At 37.3% G+C, this 18,096-nt stretch overlaps 1 long non-coding RNA gene across 1 annotated transcript in view; it reads right to left on the reverse strand.

Moving 5' to 3' along the window:
• The window catches only part of LOC106730501, a 238,775-nt gene that overhangs the window by 167,280 nt on the left and 53,399 nt on the right, over positions 1-18,096 (reverse strand). Inside the window, exon 2 of the long non-coding RNA XR_001366965.2 lies at positions 14,394-14,462. This is a non-coding gene — a long non-coding RNA (uncharacterized LOC106730501). The remainder of the gene's footprint in view (positions 1-14,393; positions 14,463-18,096) is intronic.

The following is an 18,096-nucleotide window of genomic DNA, read 5'->3' on the forward strand; positions in this document are numbered from 1 at the left end:
TTGTTTCTGCTGCCCACTCACCTGATGATAACACACTCATCTTCCTCTGTGTAAATTTTCCTTACATCTCTCCTACGATTTGTGCTTCATATGGAATTCATTTCACTGTCAGCTCCAGAGGCAACTATGTGACTCAGACTTGGCACCCAAAGATTTGCTTTCTCTGACCACCAAGACGGGTTCAAAGTGACATGAGGTCCAAGAAACTGACCAGAGGCAACAGCACTTCTGGTGATACTGTTGAGAGAGCGGTACAGTGTCTTTCTTGCTGGACTCAAATCTGGGTGGTTGTAGGCCTAGATTTGCTGGCCACTATTTCTGCCACCATGTGGAGCCTGAGAATGAAGCCTACATGGAGGAGAACAGAGTTGAAAGAAGCAAAAAGCTGGAGTCTTGGTGATATTATTTGAGCTGCACTTGACCCACCTAACCCTCGGCCTTCACACGTACCTAAGTCAGTAAATTCTCTTTCCTTGAGTTGGTATTTCTGCCTCTTGCAATAGAAAGAATCCTCAATGATACTGCAGGAACAAAGATACTCACAAACCCAAAGATGTAAGACCAGAGATAATGAAGAGACAAAAGTAAGATATATGGGCTGGGGGATTGTAACTGAGGAAGATTTTCATGATTCCCACTTATTCTTTGGCTACAAAATTAGCATTATTATTGAACAACACAAGGGGGACTGTTTCTCCCCCTCATATGACTCTTCCCTGGAATCTTTACAACTGTTTGAGAAAATTAAATACTAGGAAGAGCTTTCACTTGGCTATAAGATTCCATCTTTACTTCTCTCTCCCTTCCAAATTATCATCAAATAAAATGTTAACACAGAGGTAGGCTAACTCATTTATTTATACACATTTCTAAATTTTACTTACACTGTTAAGAAGCTTAAATGAAAGAAGGTATATATCATGACTAAAAGTTAACCTACTATGATTCACAGGGACTATGCTTTGTCAGGGGATATATGTAATTGGTATACAATAAATCTTTGTTGATGAATAGTAACAGCTAACACAGCAAACATGATGCTCAAAGAGCCTTACGTATGTTCACTACTTTAATTTTAAATATAACTCATTCAGGGATATATTTTTTATTTCTATTTAACAGCTGAGAAAACTGAGACACAGATAGGATAAATAACTTGCCCCCACTTCCAATGATGCCAGGATACAGCACTGGTAGTGTAGCTGTAGAACCATGCTTCAGCACTACACTTGGAGTCAGTGAAGAAATGAATGGACAGACAGGTGGCCCTTCTTGTTCCCGGGTGGCGGGAAAAACATGGCAACTGGACAGAGTCTCTGTGACAATCTGGTTGCACTGCTCTTCAGTAGAGCCACATTCTTTTAATGTCTTGGTTACCACCTGATTATCACGGAGACACTTTGGGGAAGCTGTGTTCACTATTTCCAGTCTCCCAGGTACAATTTAGTACACTGAAAAGGCAATTTACTCAAATGAAAACCCTTCTAAATGCTAGCATGGTAAACGAGCAGACTAAGTGCTGATTCTCTGTATTGTCTACTGGTAGTGAGGGAGCAGTTGAGTCACTGAGAGAACAAGGCTTATTACCAGTGTGATATCTAGCACCCCTAGCATATTTTCTTCATGTTGAAATGGATGCCAGGCACCACCTGCATGTTTCAGATGAACATCTTGCCCAGGAGCCAGTGATAATTTGCCCACTGCATATTTATAGTTTGGAGTATTCGGTGGGACGGGTAGCACTGTGATCACTAATCTGACATGAATCAACACTTAACCATAATGGCACAGCATCTTCCACTTGAATTTGCACCTGAGTTTGTGCCTCTCAGCTTGCACTGAAGTGTTAATCATATCTCATACAGACAACAATTTAAAAATCAATCTCTGTGTTCATGGAAATATGACATTTAATTCTTGGCTGATGTCACTATCATGGGAGGGGTAAGATCAATTTCTATTTAAAAATCAGGTAGTTTATGCATTTCATTGTGAAATATCTCATGGGCACAAAACGTCTATCCTCTCTTTGTAGGACGGATCTTAATGAGTTCATAATGATGCTTCTTACAGCCTCTGATATGGACAGCTATCTCTTTACCTTAAGATACACGATCTTGAAGGCTTTTCTTGGAAGCATCAGAAGAGATGCTGGGTTGATTTATTTCTTTACATGAAAATAATTCAGTTTTGGTGATGGAAATTAGAGTCTGTTCCACCCATTTAAAGCTCACATTTCTGTTGCTTCTCAAATTCTGGCAGCATCAACAACCTCACTGCTTACGGGGAGGCTGAATACACCAGAAAAGCACTTCCTGGGCATTTGTCTTGCCCCCTGCCCAAAGTCTGAAAACATTTTGATTGTCTCTTGTGAGTTGGATTTCAAATCCTCAAACTAACCTCTGTTGCCTCCTTTGCCAGAGGATACAGCTATGTTGGATACCTCTTAACATCAATTAGACCTGATCACCTTTTAAAACAGGATTTTTCCTTTTTTTTTTTTTTTCCTTTTCATTTCCCTAGGTGCAGCTCTGAGTGAAATTTAAAATTTACCAAGCAGTGTATTGAGCATCTGTTGCCTAGTCTGTCAAACTTTTTCCCCCCAGGAGCCGTGTATTACTCTGAAAAGTAATGAGATCCTAATATTTCAGCATTTCTTCTCTGAACTCCCTGATAATGTTCTCATTTTTGTGAGTATGAACTTAAATGTCTATTTATACATAAATGGGGTCATCTACTCCTGACATTCTCATGTTAGTTGATTTGGTCAAGAGGTACTTGAATTTTCTTCACATTTAATACATTCAGCAAATCTCTATTCTATGTCAGGGCAGCTCAGACTGTTCCGTCCAAGGCTTATATTTTGAAAGAAGGCTGATGGAACTGGATCCTTACACCCCAACACTTCCTTTCTGAGAAAAGCTTGTAGAGTGGGTATTTTCAGTGTATATTTCTGATCTGGTACCTTGATGAATTCTTCTATTCAGGTTTTCATACATGTAGTCATTTAGACAAAGTACCTTTGCACTTTTCTTTCTGCACCATTGTGCTCAGCCAACTATTGACTATTTCACTGTCTTCCCAGAGTCCTGAGCTAGATTTCAAGCTTCTTGAATAATCTGGCCTAACGCTTTCTTTTTTTTTTTTTCCAATACCCAGTTGAAAGTGCTTCTTTATTTTCTGACAATGCCACCCAATTTTTGTTCTATTTAAAACTTTCCTCCATTATATATATATATTTATCTTCTATTATGACTTTTATCAGCAAACTGAACCCAGAAATTCCCAGTGGTTTGGATCCCCTCTACTACGACTCCTTTTGAAGTGGGCTAAGTCAGAAGTTGATTGTTGTTTCAAGGCAAAAAAAAAAAAAAAAAAAAAAAAAGTCAATAGGGAAAGAGAAGAAAATTATGGACTTAGAGGAGAGGGGGTGATTAGATCTAAATTACAGGTTTTATCCTCCACAAACCTCAGCCGATCCCCTTCCTCTTTCCTCTGAATCTCATTTAACAGACCATCAGAGCCCTGTCTCCCTCTGAGTCTTCCCCAGCGATATCCTCCCTTCCTCTTAAACTTACCAACTTAAATCCTGGCAATATTGTCCATCCCACCATCCTGAGTCATACTAGTGAGGCTGTTAAGGCTTGTCTCTGCTACTCCACTAGCTAAGGTGCATATAAATTGATAGTTTATTCACTTAGTATCTGTGTTGGTTCAGTTCTTTATGCTTGTGTCCAAATGCACAGCTCTTTGTCTATCAAAACACTGAGTAAGAGGGAAAAAGTCATTAAATTCCAGTTTCATTAGTATTAGGTTGATGTTTATAAGAGCCAGGCTGTAGGCAAAGGAGAAAAGATTCTGTCCTTCTTACTGTCCACATTACACAATAAGACAAGTAAAAAGTTAGAGATGCCTATTTTAGACTGTAAGCCTTTGAGGGAATGGAGAGTAAACTCTTTAAAATACACTGTCTAGCTTTTAGAATGGTAATTGGAAAAACATTTCCCTTAATAGCACCAATTTTATCCAAGCACAGAGGTTTTACCAGGGTAATAAGCTCTACACCTTTTTCATTATGTATCATTATCAGTAAAAAGTCCTGAACATATAATCCTATAAACATATGTTTATATGTATTATTCACATTATTGCTTTTTAGTATATTATATGTATTATAAAGCACAAAAATCAAAATTAAGAAGGAATGAGATAAAAACAGATTTTAATGAAACTGTTTTTCCTACAACCTGTTGCACGTGTGCCCAACGATGAAAGCCACATCTATGGCCCCCCGTGTTCCTTCAAACATCATAGCTAAAGAACGTGTCCCATCCATTTCCTCTCTGAATGCATCCCAATACCCATTCTCCTCGCCCACCACGGCCCAAGCTTACACTCTCCTGAACTCTCTCTCACCTACACCCTTCAACTCATCCTCCTGCTTTCTTTAGCTCTGTCTATCCAATGCAAGATTACCCAGTGGCCTGTGTGCTCTTGCCAAAATTCCATACTGATCAAGTTTCTGCTCTGCTCAAGCCCTTTAGTGGCTTAGCCTTGCCTACGGGACAGAGTTAAAAACCTGTGATCATAGCACCATCTGTCCTTGCTCACGTTTCCAGGGGGACCTTCCTCCTTTCCCACCTGACTCTCCAGCTATATCAAAGGGCAGCTTTTTGAAGGCATCAGCACTTTATTTTCACCTCTGCATGTAATATTTTCACAACCAGAAATGGTCCTTTTTTCTTCTTGTATACCAGACAAATCCCAACGTTCAGCTTAAATATCACTTCCTTTGCAAAGTTCTCTTTACCTCCTTTTGCAGAATTAAGCTCTTGACTTTCTGAGTTCCCGTAAAACTTTGTATTGAATTAGATCATTTATCATATTACTCAAATAATTTACTTCCATGACTCTGAATTTCTAAATGACAGAAATTCTGCCCTGTTCTTTTTTTGGATTATCACTAGCACAGGTAAGGCATGGAATAAATGCTCGGACTTTCTTAATAAATCGAAAGGATGGACAAATATTAATTGAAAAAAGTATAATTTTGGTGGCAGTGAAGAAAATTTTCAAGTGGCCAGTATGCAATAAACAAACAAAAACATTTCAACCCTATATGGGGAAAAAAATACCTCTTGCCTGGAATTTTTAATATTTTCTCATAGCACAACAGTTTTATGGTCATTTTCAAAGTCCTGCCTCTTACACTACCCAGTCAACATATTAATGATGTTAATAATAAATATCTGTATTTGCTACGTGTGCAGCACTGCGATGAGCAACTCACTGCAATATCTAATCTAACCATCACACAGCCCTGTGAAGTAAGGGCTAGCACTCTCACTCCATCTAGCATGTAACAGAGTCAATGAGGTTAAAGGGCACAGAGTGACTCTTTCTATACATGGGGAAAAAAAAAAAGACAAGGTTTAAAAGCAGATCTCCAGATGCAGGAGATGCAGGCTCTTAACTCAAATGTTCTGCTGCCTTCAGGCCATGTATCTCCAAATCTTTTTCAGAATGTCTACCCTGACTTTAGTTCTTTCCACTGCTAGACTGGAACATTTCCAGTGTTCTTATGACAGCTGCAAGTAAAACGTGTAATAAATGCAATGGTTTTACATACTGTATGTCCCATAAAGTTTTTAAAACCCAGGAACTCTTTGGAGGTCATCAGACCAGACTGTTTATTTGTAAATCAAATGATCTGTTTCACAGAATGGTTTGGCCTCATTGAATTTTACTTCTGCTGCCACCACCTCGTGTGGCATTATGATGTGCCATGGTTGAAATGCGTGCTCCTGCAAATGAAGTCTTTTACTTGTTTATACTTGCCTTAGCTAATTCTTACTACATCAGCAGTCTCAGCTGAAATTTGTACTAAATTCCTGACTGCCCAATCATTCTTCATGGATATCATATTAGATAAGCCTTGTAAGTAAGCAGGTGGGCAGGGAGACCGCTTAAAAATGGTGTGTACTTTGTAGTATGTTTGAAATCCTGTTTGTTAATTTTTCAATTACAAAATTACCACCCATAATATATTCATTAAGATATGCAACAAAGAGGAAGCAGGTGAGTAGAACAAGGAGGACTGAATAATAAATATGAAATATAAAACGTGGGAAAAAATCTGTCAGTCTGCTCAACTGCATAAAAATACACAGGTGATACAGTACTTTTTTTTCCCTACTGATTTAGAATAAGTCGTTACTTGATAAAGTAGGTAAGCGACTGTTTTAGAAAGTAACCTGAAAACAATTCTGTTCCTCTAAGTGTGGGAATGAAAGACTTTTTATTTTACAAAATTTTAATAGAAACAACTCAACATAAAAGCATGCTGAAAATAAACTGGATTTCACATTTGATAAAAGAAACATTTTGAAGGCCCTTTTGAAAATGTAAGCTATGTATTTAGGTTCATCTATCATTGTCTCTGTTAAAGAATATTTATTACACTTCCTTACACACATGAAACTGTACTGGTTTGCACAAAGCAAATTAAACAGGTCACCACCTACAAAGATCACACACATATTGCAACAGATACACTGAAAAAATACCCAGAGTGGTACATAAATACCAACTCAAATATCTTAAGACATAGTATATGGGTAATTACCGGTTATCCTGTATTTAGACCCTACTGTCTTGGTATTTGAGGAATGCCTAGTAACCACACTGTCATCAGGACTTCAGTGGGAACCACCGCTTGTACTTTGCTCCCACTCAACCTGGAAAAGCTTTATGGGTAAAAGCAGTTTTAAAGAGGTTCCTGACTTAAAATATATCTTTTCCAAAGAGAACTGTGCTTGGAAACCAAAATACAAAATGAAGGAAGCTAGACATGGAGTAAAAAAAAGAAGAGATATGGAATTAATAAAGAGAAAACACTTAAAAGTGTCTCATCTTTATGCAACATCTCATCATGCCAGTGACTTAAACACATACCGCTACAGTGACCTACCTCCCAGACTCCAGCTTTGTGTACATGCTTGTTTACTTGCCATCTCCACATAGATAACTAAGAGTGCTCTCAAATGTGCATTTTCAAAATAAAGCTCCTGAGCCCACTCTCCATCCCTCAACCTGCTACTTCCCCAGTGTTCCTTATCTCAGTAAACAGCACCACGATCCACCCAATCGTAAGTCCTTTGGAATTTGACTCCAAAACATGTCAGATCCATGCACTTTCTCTCCCTCTGTGCTGCCACCATTCATTGTTCAAGCCACCAACACCTCTTGCCCGGACTTCTTCATCAGCCCGCCATCAGGCTGCAGTCTCCAAGGGGTCATCACAACCTTCCCCAGCTTAACTCAGATCAGAGCACATCTCTACTTAACAGGCTCCAATGACTTCCAGTTTAGGAGAATTTTAACAAGACTTCAAGGACTGACATGATCAAATTCCTATTTCTTCCATCTAATTTTTTTTTATCACTCTCCAGTGAAAGTCCTGCCTCCTTATTTTTAAAAAAACTCCAAATATTCTTGCTTTAAGGCTGTATGCACATAGCTCTTGCCTGCACCTCAATTCTTTCTCTTGATCTTCACTTGGCTTCCTCTTTCTAGTCATTCAAGTGGTACTTTTTCAAAGAGGGGCCTTACTCCCTCAGCACAACCTTCCCTGACCAATCAATCTAAAATAACCCCCTCTCTAGTGACAGACAGTCACTTTCTATAACATCAACCTGTTTTATTTTCCCCACAGCACTTAACACTATCTGAAATCGTTGTTTATCACTTTATCAGTCAACTAATATTTAGTAGTCAACAACCCAACTAATTTGTAAGCTACCTCAAAAGAGCTTTCTTGAGCCCCTTGTTTACTTCAGTATCATCTGGCCCCTGACAGAGCCTCAATATATGGCTGTCACATAAATAAAAGAGCAACACACAGAGTCACTGACTTTATAGGATTCAGAAGATGAAAAGGAGTATGGTAAACTTGATGTCCAACGCTATATGGTCTTAAAGCATGGAAATAAATATCTGAGACTTCTGTGCATCAACAGGGGGTGAGTGTCCATCACTAACTGACTAAATTCAATTTATTCAATTAAAGGAACTCATATTTTCAAGTATGATCTGAATAATAATAAAAGGCTAGACATTCTATTTTAACATGCATTTTGCAATGTGAGAATGAAGCTACAGAATTGCTGCCTGGATTTTTCTTTCTTGTACAATTTATAACAAAAACTGAAACTATAGGGTGGCTTGCTACTTAGTCAAGGGACAAACTTATCATTGCTCACTTCAGCAGTATCCCAAGTTCCATGGGCTATGCAATTACTTCAGAGATGAGAGCATAAAACTCAACTGCTAAAGCAAGCCAACTACAGCTGGAGACCATTAACAGCAAAACTGGGTATGCAGAAAAGAGCAATGGGAGGCTGAAGTTAACTCAACTGGATGACACACATGGAGGTTAAAAAACTGTGCTGAGTCCTATTCCAACAATGCTTTTTGATCTTATTTCCACCACTAAGCTTCACAAAGCCCTCCATTTATTATTTCATTTATTCTAAGAGTTTCGTGTGTGTCTTTAAATTGGAAAATATAAGGCAAAATATTGTGTGCCCTTGGAACGGGGGACAAGATTCCAAAATATTTCTAAAACTGAAGCCTATGGACACCACCACACAATGGCAAAGATGAGTCGTACACAGATGAGGCTCCTGGAGGTGATCTGTAAATGTTTTGCTCCTAGGTCTAAGCTGTCTCTTCAATTTTATCAACATTACAGTGTTCTGTAACTCTCTTCCAGGAAATATTACGTTAAATTAAGATACGACGTAACAAAAGCTGCGCAACATCTGCAAGAGGATACTTTCAGGACAGAAAGTTCCTGCATGGGTAGCCTAGCTGGGACGGGGTGTGTGGTTACGGAACATATGTGACTGTGTCACCCTTCCTCAGAAATGGACACTGAGCAGCTTACCAGCAGCCAGTCTCTCCATCACGCTCCCCCTAACTGCAAAATAATGTTAGCTCACACAGCAATGCTTTCTCTTTCTGACTTACTTCACTCAGGATAATGTGCTCAAGGTCCAACTGTGTCATCACAAGTGGCACGATGTCCTTCTTTCTCATGGCAGCCATCATATTATAATAAATATGTATTAAACTAACATGCCGTACACATTAAATTTACCACGTTATAATATATATCAAGCATATTTAAAAAACTCCTATGTGAAAGTGGCAAGTACACTTTATTCTTCCAAGTTGGGGGCTAAAATCTTATTCTCTAACAACACTGAACACTCTTCCAGTCACCACTACACAAGGTCCTCATTTAGGACTCATCCTAATAGTATCAATAACAATGACAAAAATAAAAAATATTCAGCCTTCCCTTGGGATTTTGTTGATTTATATTTCTTTATGTGTTCTTTTAACTGAATTTTAAAACCCTGGAGTAAACAAGCCATTCCTTCCATGATCACAGAAGATGCAGAGAACAACCTCATCCCTGGGTGACTGCAACGTCAAAACAGAGCTTACAAATGCTGAGGTACGTCAGATGTTTAGGGTTTTCCTCCCCTGTAGTGCCTCGCTCTCCCACAATCAGCTGTAACTGGCAACTAAAAACTTTGCTATCTAGTTGAGATATATCTTATCCCGAAAGAACTTCGGGTTTGATGTTTGGAAATCAAAATATAACCAACCTTTGATGATGTATTATGATGGAAAATTATTTCCCAAATGGGATAATACTTTACTTGTTTATGTAAGTAAATAAATTAGATTTTTGGTCAGCAATAACTTCAGCAAAGGAGCTTTTTATTGCTTGTAATTTTGGAGAGGGTTTTTAGGAAATCAATTACTAGTGGCACCACTTCTGTCCAAATACTTCCCTCCCCCACTCCCCTGTCCTGTGATATCATTATATGTAAATTGGATCCATTTAACCTCTGCAGAAAGACTTGTCCTTATAATAAAATCATTAGGCCATAATGGTAGGTGAAATGAAAAAGTGGCAGAAGCAAACAGGTGTTTGAAAGACATTTATGTAACTCTGAGGAAAGGCTGGTGGCAGTTGCTTACTATGAGCTAGAGAGTCTTACTACGCCTCCAATTTAATATCTAGTAATATGTTTCTTTCAGTTACGCACAGGCAAAAAAGTAGGGCAGTAGACCCTAGGAAGATTTGCAAGTAGGTCTGTCTTAAAGGCTGTGTAAATATATTTGACAGTGTGTGTGTGTGTGTGTGTTTGTGTGTTTGTGTGTGTGTGTGTTATTCTCCAGTGCTTCCAATTTGGACAAATGTGACACTGAGATCTGTTACCTAAATATGTATTAGGGTGTACATTTTCTTAGCTTGAGCATCAGGGAAGAGAGACATATCTTTTAGCTCCTGTCCAGTGATATCGTTTAGGCTTTAAATCATTTCCTTTACATTTTTATTTGAAAGAAGAGAAGCCTAAGAAGAATAATGCATCAATGACTTCACCATCAGACTTTAGGGATTTGACTGTTACAATGCCATGTGCCTTTTTCAAATAATGAAGTTTTTTCTTTTCTTTTCATTTTGGTAGTTCCATCAAACTGGGGCCGCTTTATTGAAAGGAATTCATCTTTTTTTTTTTTTTAAAGAAACATTACTTAGGAACATAAGAATAACACAATGTGAGGCTGATTTCCCCTAAAGACAGAATGGCAATGAAATGAAAAAGAAACAGTGGTGATGGAGAGTCTAATCCTTCCCTGGAATAAAAAGCTCAAGTTAAAAGGGCAAAACTAGCCCATGCTTCTTAAGATGAAAGTGATGGGAAGAGGACTGCTGTTTTGACCTAATGGGAACTGCAAAGGGAATAATGAGGTTACCTGACCCCACGCAAGTTTGTAAATGACTAGTTTCTTAGAGAACAATTCCATTTTCAGCAGCTATCTACCATTTGCATTCTTGACTCACATGCACATGTACACATGTACACACACACACACACACACACGATGGTGGCTGGACTTCTCTTCCTTGATAAATCCAAAAATAACTCCATTTCTACCTTAAGTGTTGTTGCAGTGCATTTAGAACAAGTTAATTCAAAATAATCCTACATTATTCAGCCAGGATTTTGCCTTTTCTCTTTACTTACCCTTGTACAAGCTCCTTTTAAAGCATGTGTAGGCATTTGTCTTTCCTCTGCTGTTCATGCAAATTTGAAAAAGATACTTGGAGACAGAAACTTGAGCCACTATTCTGTCTCTTTAGGGACCCTCTTAGGAAGAGAGAAAAATTGTTCGTGCATCACAAAGGCCAGTGAGGCAGATTTTAATCGTGCAGCCTTGTCCGAGAGTCCTCCTACTTTTGTAAAGTAAATAGCTGTCTTTCCTGTTGCCATTTGATCTATGTCTTTATGATAACACAATAGCAGTATAAAAACAGGAAAAGGAAATATGAAGATGATTAACACAAACAAGAACCCTGCAACCTGAGGTGGGACTGAAAGGGGGGGGAGCAAGATGATGGGGCGGAAGTAAGAAAGGAAACCAAATGGCTTTAACTCCACATATGCATCGATTGGCTTTATTGATTCCTCACCCTCTCGACACTTCTACCTCCAAAACAGTCAGCCAACTCAAGACTTATTTATTCTCTTTCTAAGAAAAAGAGAGAGTAGGAGAGTGAGAGTCAGATCAAGAGAGAAAAGAGCCAGAATCTGTTCATAAGGAATGCGGTCACTGCTGCTCAGGTATTTTTTGTTTGTTTGTTTTTTAAAGCACTTAAGGGGTCATTAGTCTAACACTGCAGCAAATGTATTACTCATTCTCCTTACCCCAATTTCTTGGCTAAGAATTTTGCAAGAAAATGATACACAGTTCAGAGAGGTGATTGATCAAGCCAGAAAGAACAGAATTTGGGCATCCTGATAAAATTTTTTCTCCGTCTTCTCCGTTAGCATAAATCAATTTTATTTATGCAGTAACAGCTGAATACTAACTACCCAATGCCATCCGTCAGGACAAAATTGATGACTATACCTTTAGGTTAATATTACTTGAACATTTCATTCTGAATAATTTATACACATTTCTGAGTGTCAATTTGAGATTGTTTATTTGGTTTCTGCAAGTGTAGCTGAACCACAGCTTTTATTAGGAGAAGGTTTCCATCGCTATTTATTTCGTGCATTAAGGGGGCTCATCCTATTTTGGGGTCTTGATATTATTCCAAAGAAACAAACACGGGACAATGTTCTACCTAATCTAGGGTTGCTGGCAGCTTTTTCTTTTTTAACGGCTCTTTTCTAAACGCTATGTTGTTTTCAGTGGTAAAAACAAACTGGATTATATACAACCAGATAAAAAGCTGGCAAAATAGAGGTGAGCAGATATTTAATAACAACACTGACATGTTGTTTGTGAAGAGGGTGTGAATACATTGCATTAACAGCCTCAATTGCCATTTTCACTCTTCAGCAAATAATCTAATCTGTCCACCAAGACGAGCACTTTACCCCATCCTCTCCTTCTGGGTGACTTTCAACATGTGTATTATTACTCATCTTTCAAAGAACGTGATACATTTGATAATCACTCTATTTGCTGCTTCTTCAGTTTTACGGTAATCACCTTCCTACTGAGCAGATAACATGAAAACATGTGCACATTCAGGCTCTGTGCCTGAAATGAATGGTCAATTAAGAAATGCTGGTAAGATTTACACAATAAGAAAACAGAAGAGCTTTTTCAACTAATTAATAATTAGTCAAGATCTTGACCTAAGTCAACCTTGCGTCAGATTGTGTTTCTTCTGGTCAGAAACGCTCCCATAATATCAGTAAAGTGTGTATGCCACTGAGAGGTGATACCTAATTCTGTATTTTTGCACTAATGAAGAGTCTTCCATTTAACTTGAAGATCTATCTACCTACTCAGTAAGTTCTCTTCCTCTCTACCCTCTCCCCACTCTCTATTACACACACATTCCTCTACTTTTGAGAAACTTTCTCACAAGTAATCATCACAGAGTTCAGTCTCATGAGAGTGTCTGACAACCAATGGAGGAAGCAGCATCTTACATAACGTAATGCCTTAGACATTTGAGGAAAAGAATCATAACAGGGCGTGAATTCCAAATAAATCACTCTCCAGTTTCTGATTTATAAAAACATTTCTGCTGTGTTCAGAGTCCTCATCAGCAGGACCCCGCAAAGCTGCTGGATTTTGTATGTGCGCACAGAAACAGCACAGCACGAGCGTGCGCGCGCACACACATACAGAGCTGGAAATGAATGAGAGCTGCCATTCAAAAGAATGTCTTCTGATTTGCCTCAGATATAATTATGATGTTAAAGGAATAAAAATGAAACCTCCCTAAAATGTGAGCACTGATTAAAAAACAGCCTTTGCTTAGCTCTGCTTTGACAATCACCTGTGAAGCCCCATCTTTTAAATACTTTGAATCATTTATTCAGTCTATTTATGGAACACTAACTATTAGGAAGACACTATTCTAGAAACCACATAATTGCCAAGCTGCGAAGTATGAATCCCTAAATGACCTCCCAGTTAAAAGAGGTTGAGAAAACAAATGTTACAGTAAATACGTTATTCTGTATGCAACATACAGACACGTGTAAATAAACAAAGCCAAATTTCGTAAGAGCAGCATAAAAATACTTCTGAATTACTAGAGCATGATATATTTTACTGAAGGTATTTCTTTGAGCTGTGCTATACCCATTATGCCTAATGTTATGTATTGATTAAAGTCTACATGGCAAGATTTTAATTAAGAAGTATTTGTATATTCTGTATTTCTATGCAAGGATTAGCAGTTATTAGAGTTACATGGGTTTATGAGCCAAAGGTGGAAAGGTACTGTGCATTTTTAAGGGCTTGATTGTGAGAACAGACTCCTAAAGGATTATGCTAAGACTAGACCAGCTGTAGGCAACATTCAACAAATTTAAACATTCTTGATTTCATTTATCATTAAAAAGGTGAGTCTCATTACTTTGTAGTAAATCCCAAATTATGTAATCATTACATATGTAATCCAGATCTTCTTAATACTGTAATACCAGTGAATATTTATCGTCAATATTAAAAATATTGCTTCATTACATTAATTTGACTTTATCTTGTTAAATGAAACATGCCTAAAACGATACAATTGTTGTAAGTTGACAGAAATGTAATTATATACTTATTGCTTATATTTTACTTAACTAAGGAATAGCCCTATATATAGTAATTATTAAAGTTCAGTAAGTGTTCTTAAAAATCAATGCAACTGAAGCAATAATTAGAACCAATGACCATTTCAATTGTCTCAGTTAAATACTCATTTTAAATAATGAATTTTCTCTGCTATCCATCTACATGACTTCTGAAATAAGATAAAGCCATCATCTTAAATTTAAGTTAAGACTTACCTTGGGGCATATTTTAAAAATCCATCCAGATGAACCAGAACAACTTGACAGGTAATTTTCAGGGATGACCTAAAAAAAAAGACAAGAAAATGCTAGAACTGTTTAGACCAAGTAAACACCTGGATTCTGATCCTTGATAAAATCTCTCTAAGCATCCTAGATTTTTTTCACTGGGCTACAGTAATAGGTGTTTACAGAGTTTCTCAGAAATAAAGCCTGTTGCCGACAGACCATTAACATTTTCAGATGAATCTTAATATTGCAGAGATAAACAAGTTTGTTTATGGGCTGGTGGGTACCAAGATAAATTAACGTTGCAAATAGTTCAGGTTGACCCTTTCCATGACTCTGTTGGTGAGATGGGGTGGCCTGGGTCTACTGTAGGGTTGTTTGGCTATTGTGTGTTGTGTGTGTGTTTTAATGAAGTATAGTTGATTTACTATGTTGTGTGCCATTGTGTGTTCTTGCAGCCCAAGCAGTGCTGAGAACAAGAGCACAAATCTTAAAATTCACACTTACAGTCTAAGGATCTTCAAAACTTCTTGAGGTTATGTAAATGCTCACAGTAACCCTATGAGACACACGTTACTATCTCCATTTTATAGGACAGAAGATTGAAGCTTAGAACCCACATACCTAGTAAGAAGTTAACACTGAATTAGAATCCAGAGACCCCCAAATGACAGAGGTCTGGTCTATCCACTGCAAAGAGCTGCATCCCCAATGAGAAAACGATTCAGGGGTTTCAAGTTGGAGTCTGGTTAGACAACTGTTCCTCTACTGGCCCACCACTAGAATGAGCACCTGAGAATGGTTCCTTGGGAGCAAAAATATCTGATAAAAACAAAGCATTTTATGTAGATTTTAATCTAATAAGCAATATTCGCCTAGCTGACTGCACCATCCATCAGCTGAAGTAGTCACATGGTCATACAATTTTAAAACCAGAACAGATCAGGAATACAATCAAGTCCACTCCTCCGTCTAAGTGGTTCCACAGCCACCTTAAGTTAAAATTGTAAGAAGTCCTATTTGTTTGCTTTGCCCATATTTCCTTCTGCTAGTGCTGATTTAGGAAAGGGAAATACTGTCATTAAAATTTTTCAAATGAGTAAGGGAAAAGAGAAAATATCTGGCATATTACATTCATCTGAGAGACATTCGTATCGTTAAAATGTGAAATCTATCAAGCCTACCATAAACAATCTGAGATGAGCTGCAAGGTGTATTAATTCCTGGCTGCAAGGAGAACTATTCACACAGTCTACTCACTCTGGGTGTGAGAATTTCCTTCTCCCTTTGATACACCTGAGCCAGAGCGCTATCTTTAATACTACCTGAAAGAGTTCTTTAACACATTTTTTAAAGACAATAAATCTACAGGAACAAACTGTATACAGTTCACCTAATGTAGTAAACTAATATTTCCATAGTTATATACAAATCAATATATGTATTTATATAACTGTATTCCACAAGTAAAGTTTTTAAGGTTCTATTTCCCACCTCTCCTCATACAGTTTTTTATTAACATGTATTCTGCAAATATTTATTGTCACCTACCAGACACTGCAGATACAGAGTTGCATAAGACATCTGATCTGCATTTATTAAAAATCTACTATTCCAGAGACTTTTTGGAACCATGAGCACCACCAGGTAAAAGTGAGACAGGTGGAAACAGATCAGACAGTAGAACATGATCACTATTCTTGAGAAAAATATGCCTAAGTAACCAGCCCTTGCTAGAAGATAACTGATATCTCTGCACTGAGGAAAACTTTGGAACACCCAAAAAATTCCTGCTTAAAACTCGTTAGTACAGATATCTTTGCCTGATCTTTTCGTGTATACGTCTCTATAACTAAATTGGGCAGATTTTTTTTTTTTACTTTGTAGCCAGTAAGGCAAAAGAAAGTTACAGATGAATACTGACACAAATCCATCATTTCTGCAATGAGGGAGCAGTCAGAAAGACAGAGATCCTTCTTCCTCCCTCCACCACCCTGTCGTCAGTCTTAGCTTGACTCTCAAGGTTAAGGAGAAAATGTCCTTTATGCTAGTTTTGCAGTAAAGAGCTTTGTGGAGAACATTTAGCAGTTATATAAGTCATAAATTACAGAAATATTCTCTCACCATGAGAGTTTTGAATATGATGGTCCCTTTCACACCTCTCCCTATCGACCTACTGCTTTCAATTGGCACTTTTTATAAGTCTCTTTTGTACAAAAGTACTGGTTTTTTTTTTAACTTAAATGGAATCATATTGCAGACATTTTGTCAATTAGATTTTAATGTCTTAGGTATCCTTTCATATCTGCACACAAAGATCTAATTATTTTAATGACGAACTATTATTTCAAATATAGAAATATTAGAATATGCTTAATCTATTGATATATTTTTTATAATTTTTTGCCAATGCTAGTGATGCTTTTGAATACACAAATGATGTCATCCGAATAGCTTTGTGGATACATTCATAGTACATGGTTTCTCATAGACGAGATTAACAGAAGAACTTCTGAGTCACAGTCTCTAACTAGTGATAGGCACTGATACTTTCTCCCAAAATGGCTCTGCTTATTTCTGCTTATTGTATCAATGGTGTTGTAGACCTGTCTGTTGTCTCACATTCTCATCAGCTCATGAGACTACCAATCGAATGACGGGGGTCATGAACTCATTACTGCTTTAATTTTGCATTTCAGTGATAACTGGTGTCACTGAGAAATTATTTTATAGGTTTGTCATTCCTTCTCCAAATTGCACTTTGAATCCTCTGACCATTTTTTTTTTTTTAAAGTTTGTCTTTTTTGAATTGATATTTTTGGAGTTCTGTATGTATTCCACCAATTAATCCATTGTCTGTTAAATATGTTAAAATTATTTCCCTCTCAACCTCTTATTTGCCTTTTAAGTTGATATTTCTTGTAGCAAAGAAATTTTAAATTTGTATCAGGTCTAATCTATATTTTCTGGTTTTCCATCTTATTTACAAAGTCTTTTGTCATCTCCTGATTTTTTAAACTATCCTAGATACTCTTATATTTATTTTCTCATGCTTTGCTCTTCTACTCACCAGATATTTGTTTGTATAAGGTGTTAACTAAAGGTCTAATTTTATTATCAATTTGTCACTAATTACTCATTGAATACTTTATCTTGCCCACCTTGATTTGAAATGCTACATTTATCATAAATTACTCCCATACACACAGTCTGCTTCCAGGCTGTTTATTCTGTTTATGGTCTACATACTTACTCATGTACCAAGATCACACTATGGTAACGGCTCTAATTTTAAACCATGTTTTTTAATAGGAGGATAATTCCTCCTTTTTTTTTAATTCATTTTTCAAAATATCATTGACTATAGAGGTTGGGGGGTGGATGAAATGGGCCAGTGTGGTCAAAACGTATAAAACTCTAGTTGTAAAGTAAGTGTCATGGGGGTGTAATATACAGCATGATGACTACAGTTAGTAATACTGTACTGTACATCTGAAAGCTGGTAAGAGGGTAGATCTTTAAAATTCTGATAGAAAGAAAAAAATTTGTACTATGTATGGTGACAGATGTTAACTAGACTTACTATGATGTACATTTTGCAATATATACAATATTGAATCATTATGGTATACACCTGAAATAATATTGTTATATGTCGACTATATCTCAAAAAATATATCGTTAACTAATT

This window comes from Camelus ferus, chromosome 3, assembly GCF_009834535.1.
Source record: "Camelus ferus isolate YT-003-E chromosome 3, BCGSAC_Cfer_1.0, whole genome shotgun sequence".
Taxonomy (NCBI): domain Eukaryota; kingdom Metazoa; phylum Chordata; class Mammalia; order Artiodactyla; family Camelidae; genus Camelus; species Camelus ferus.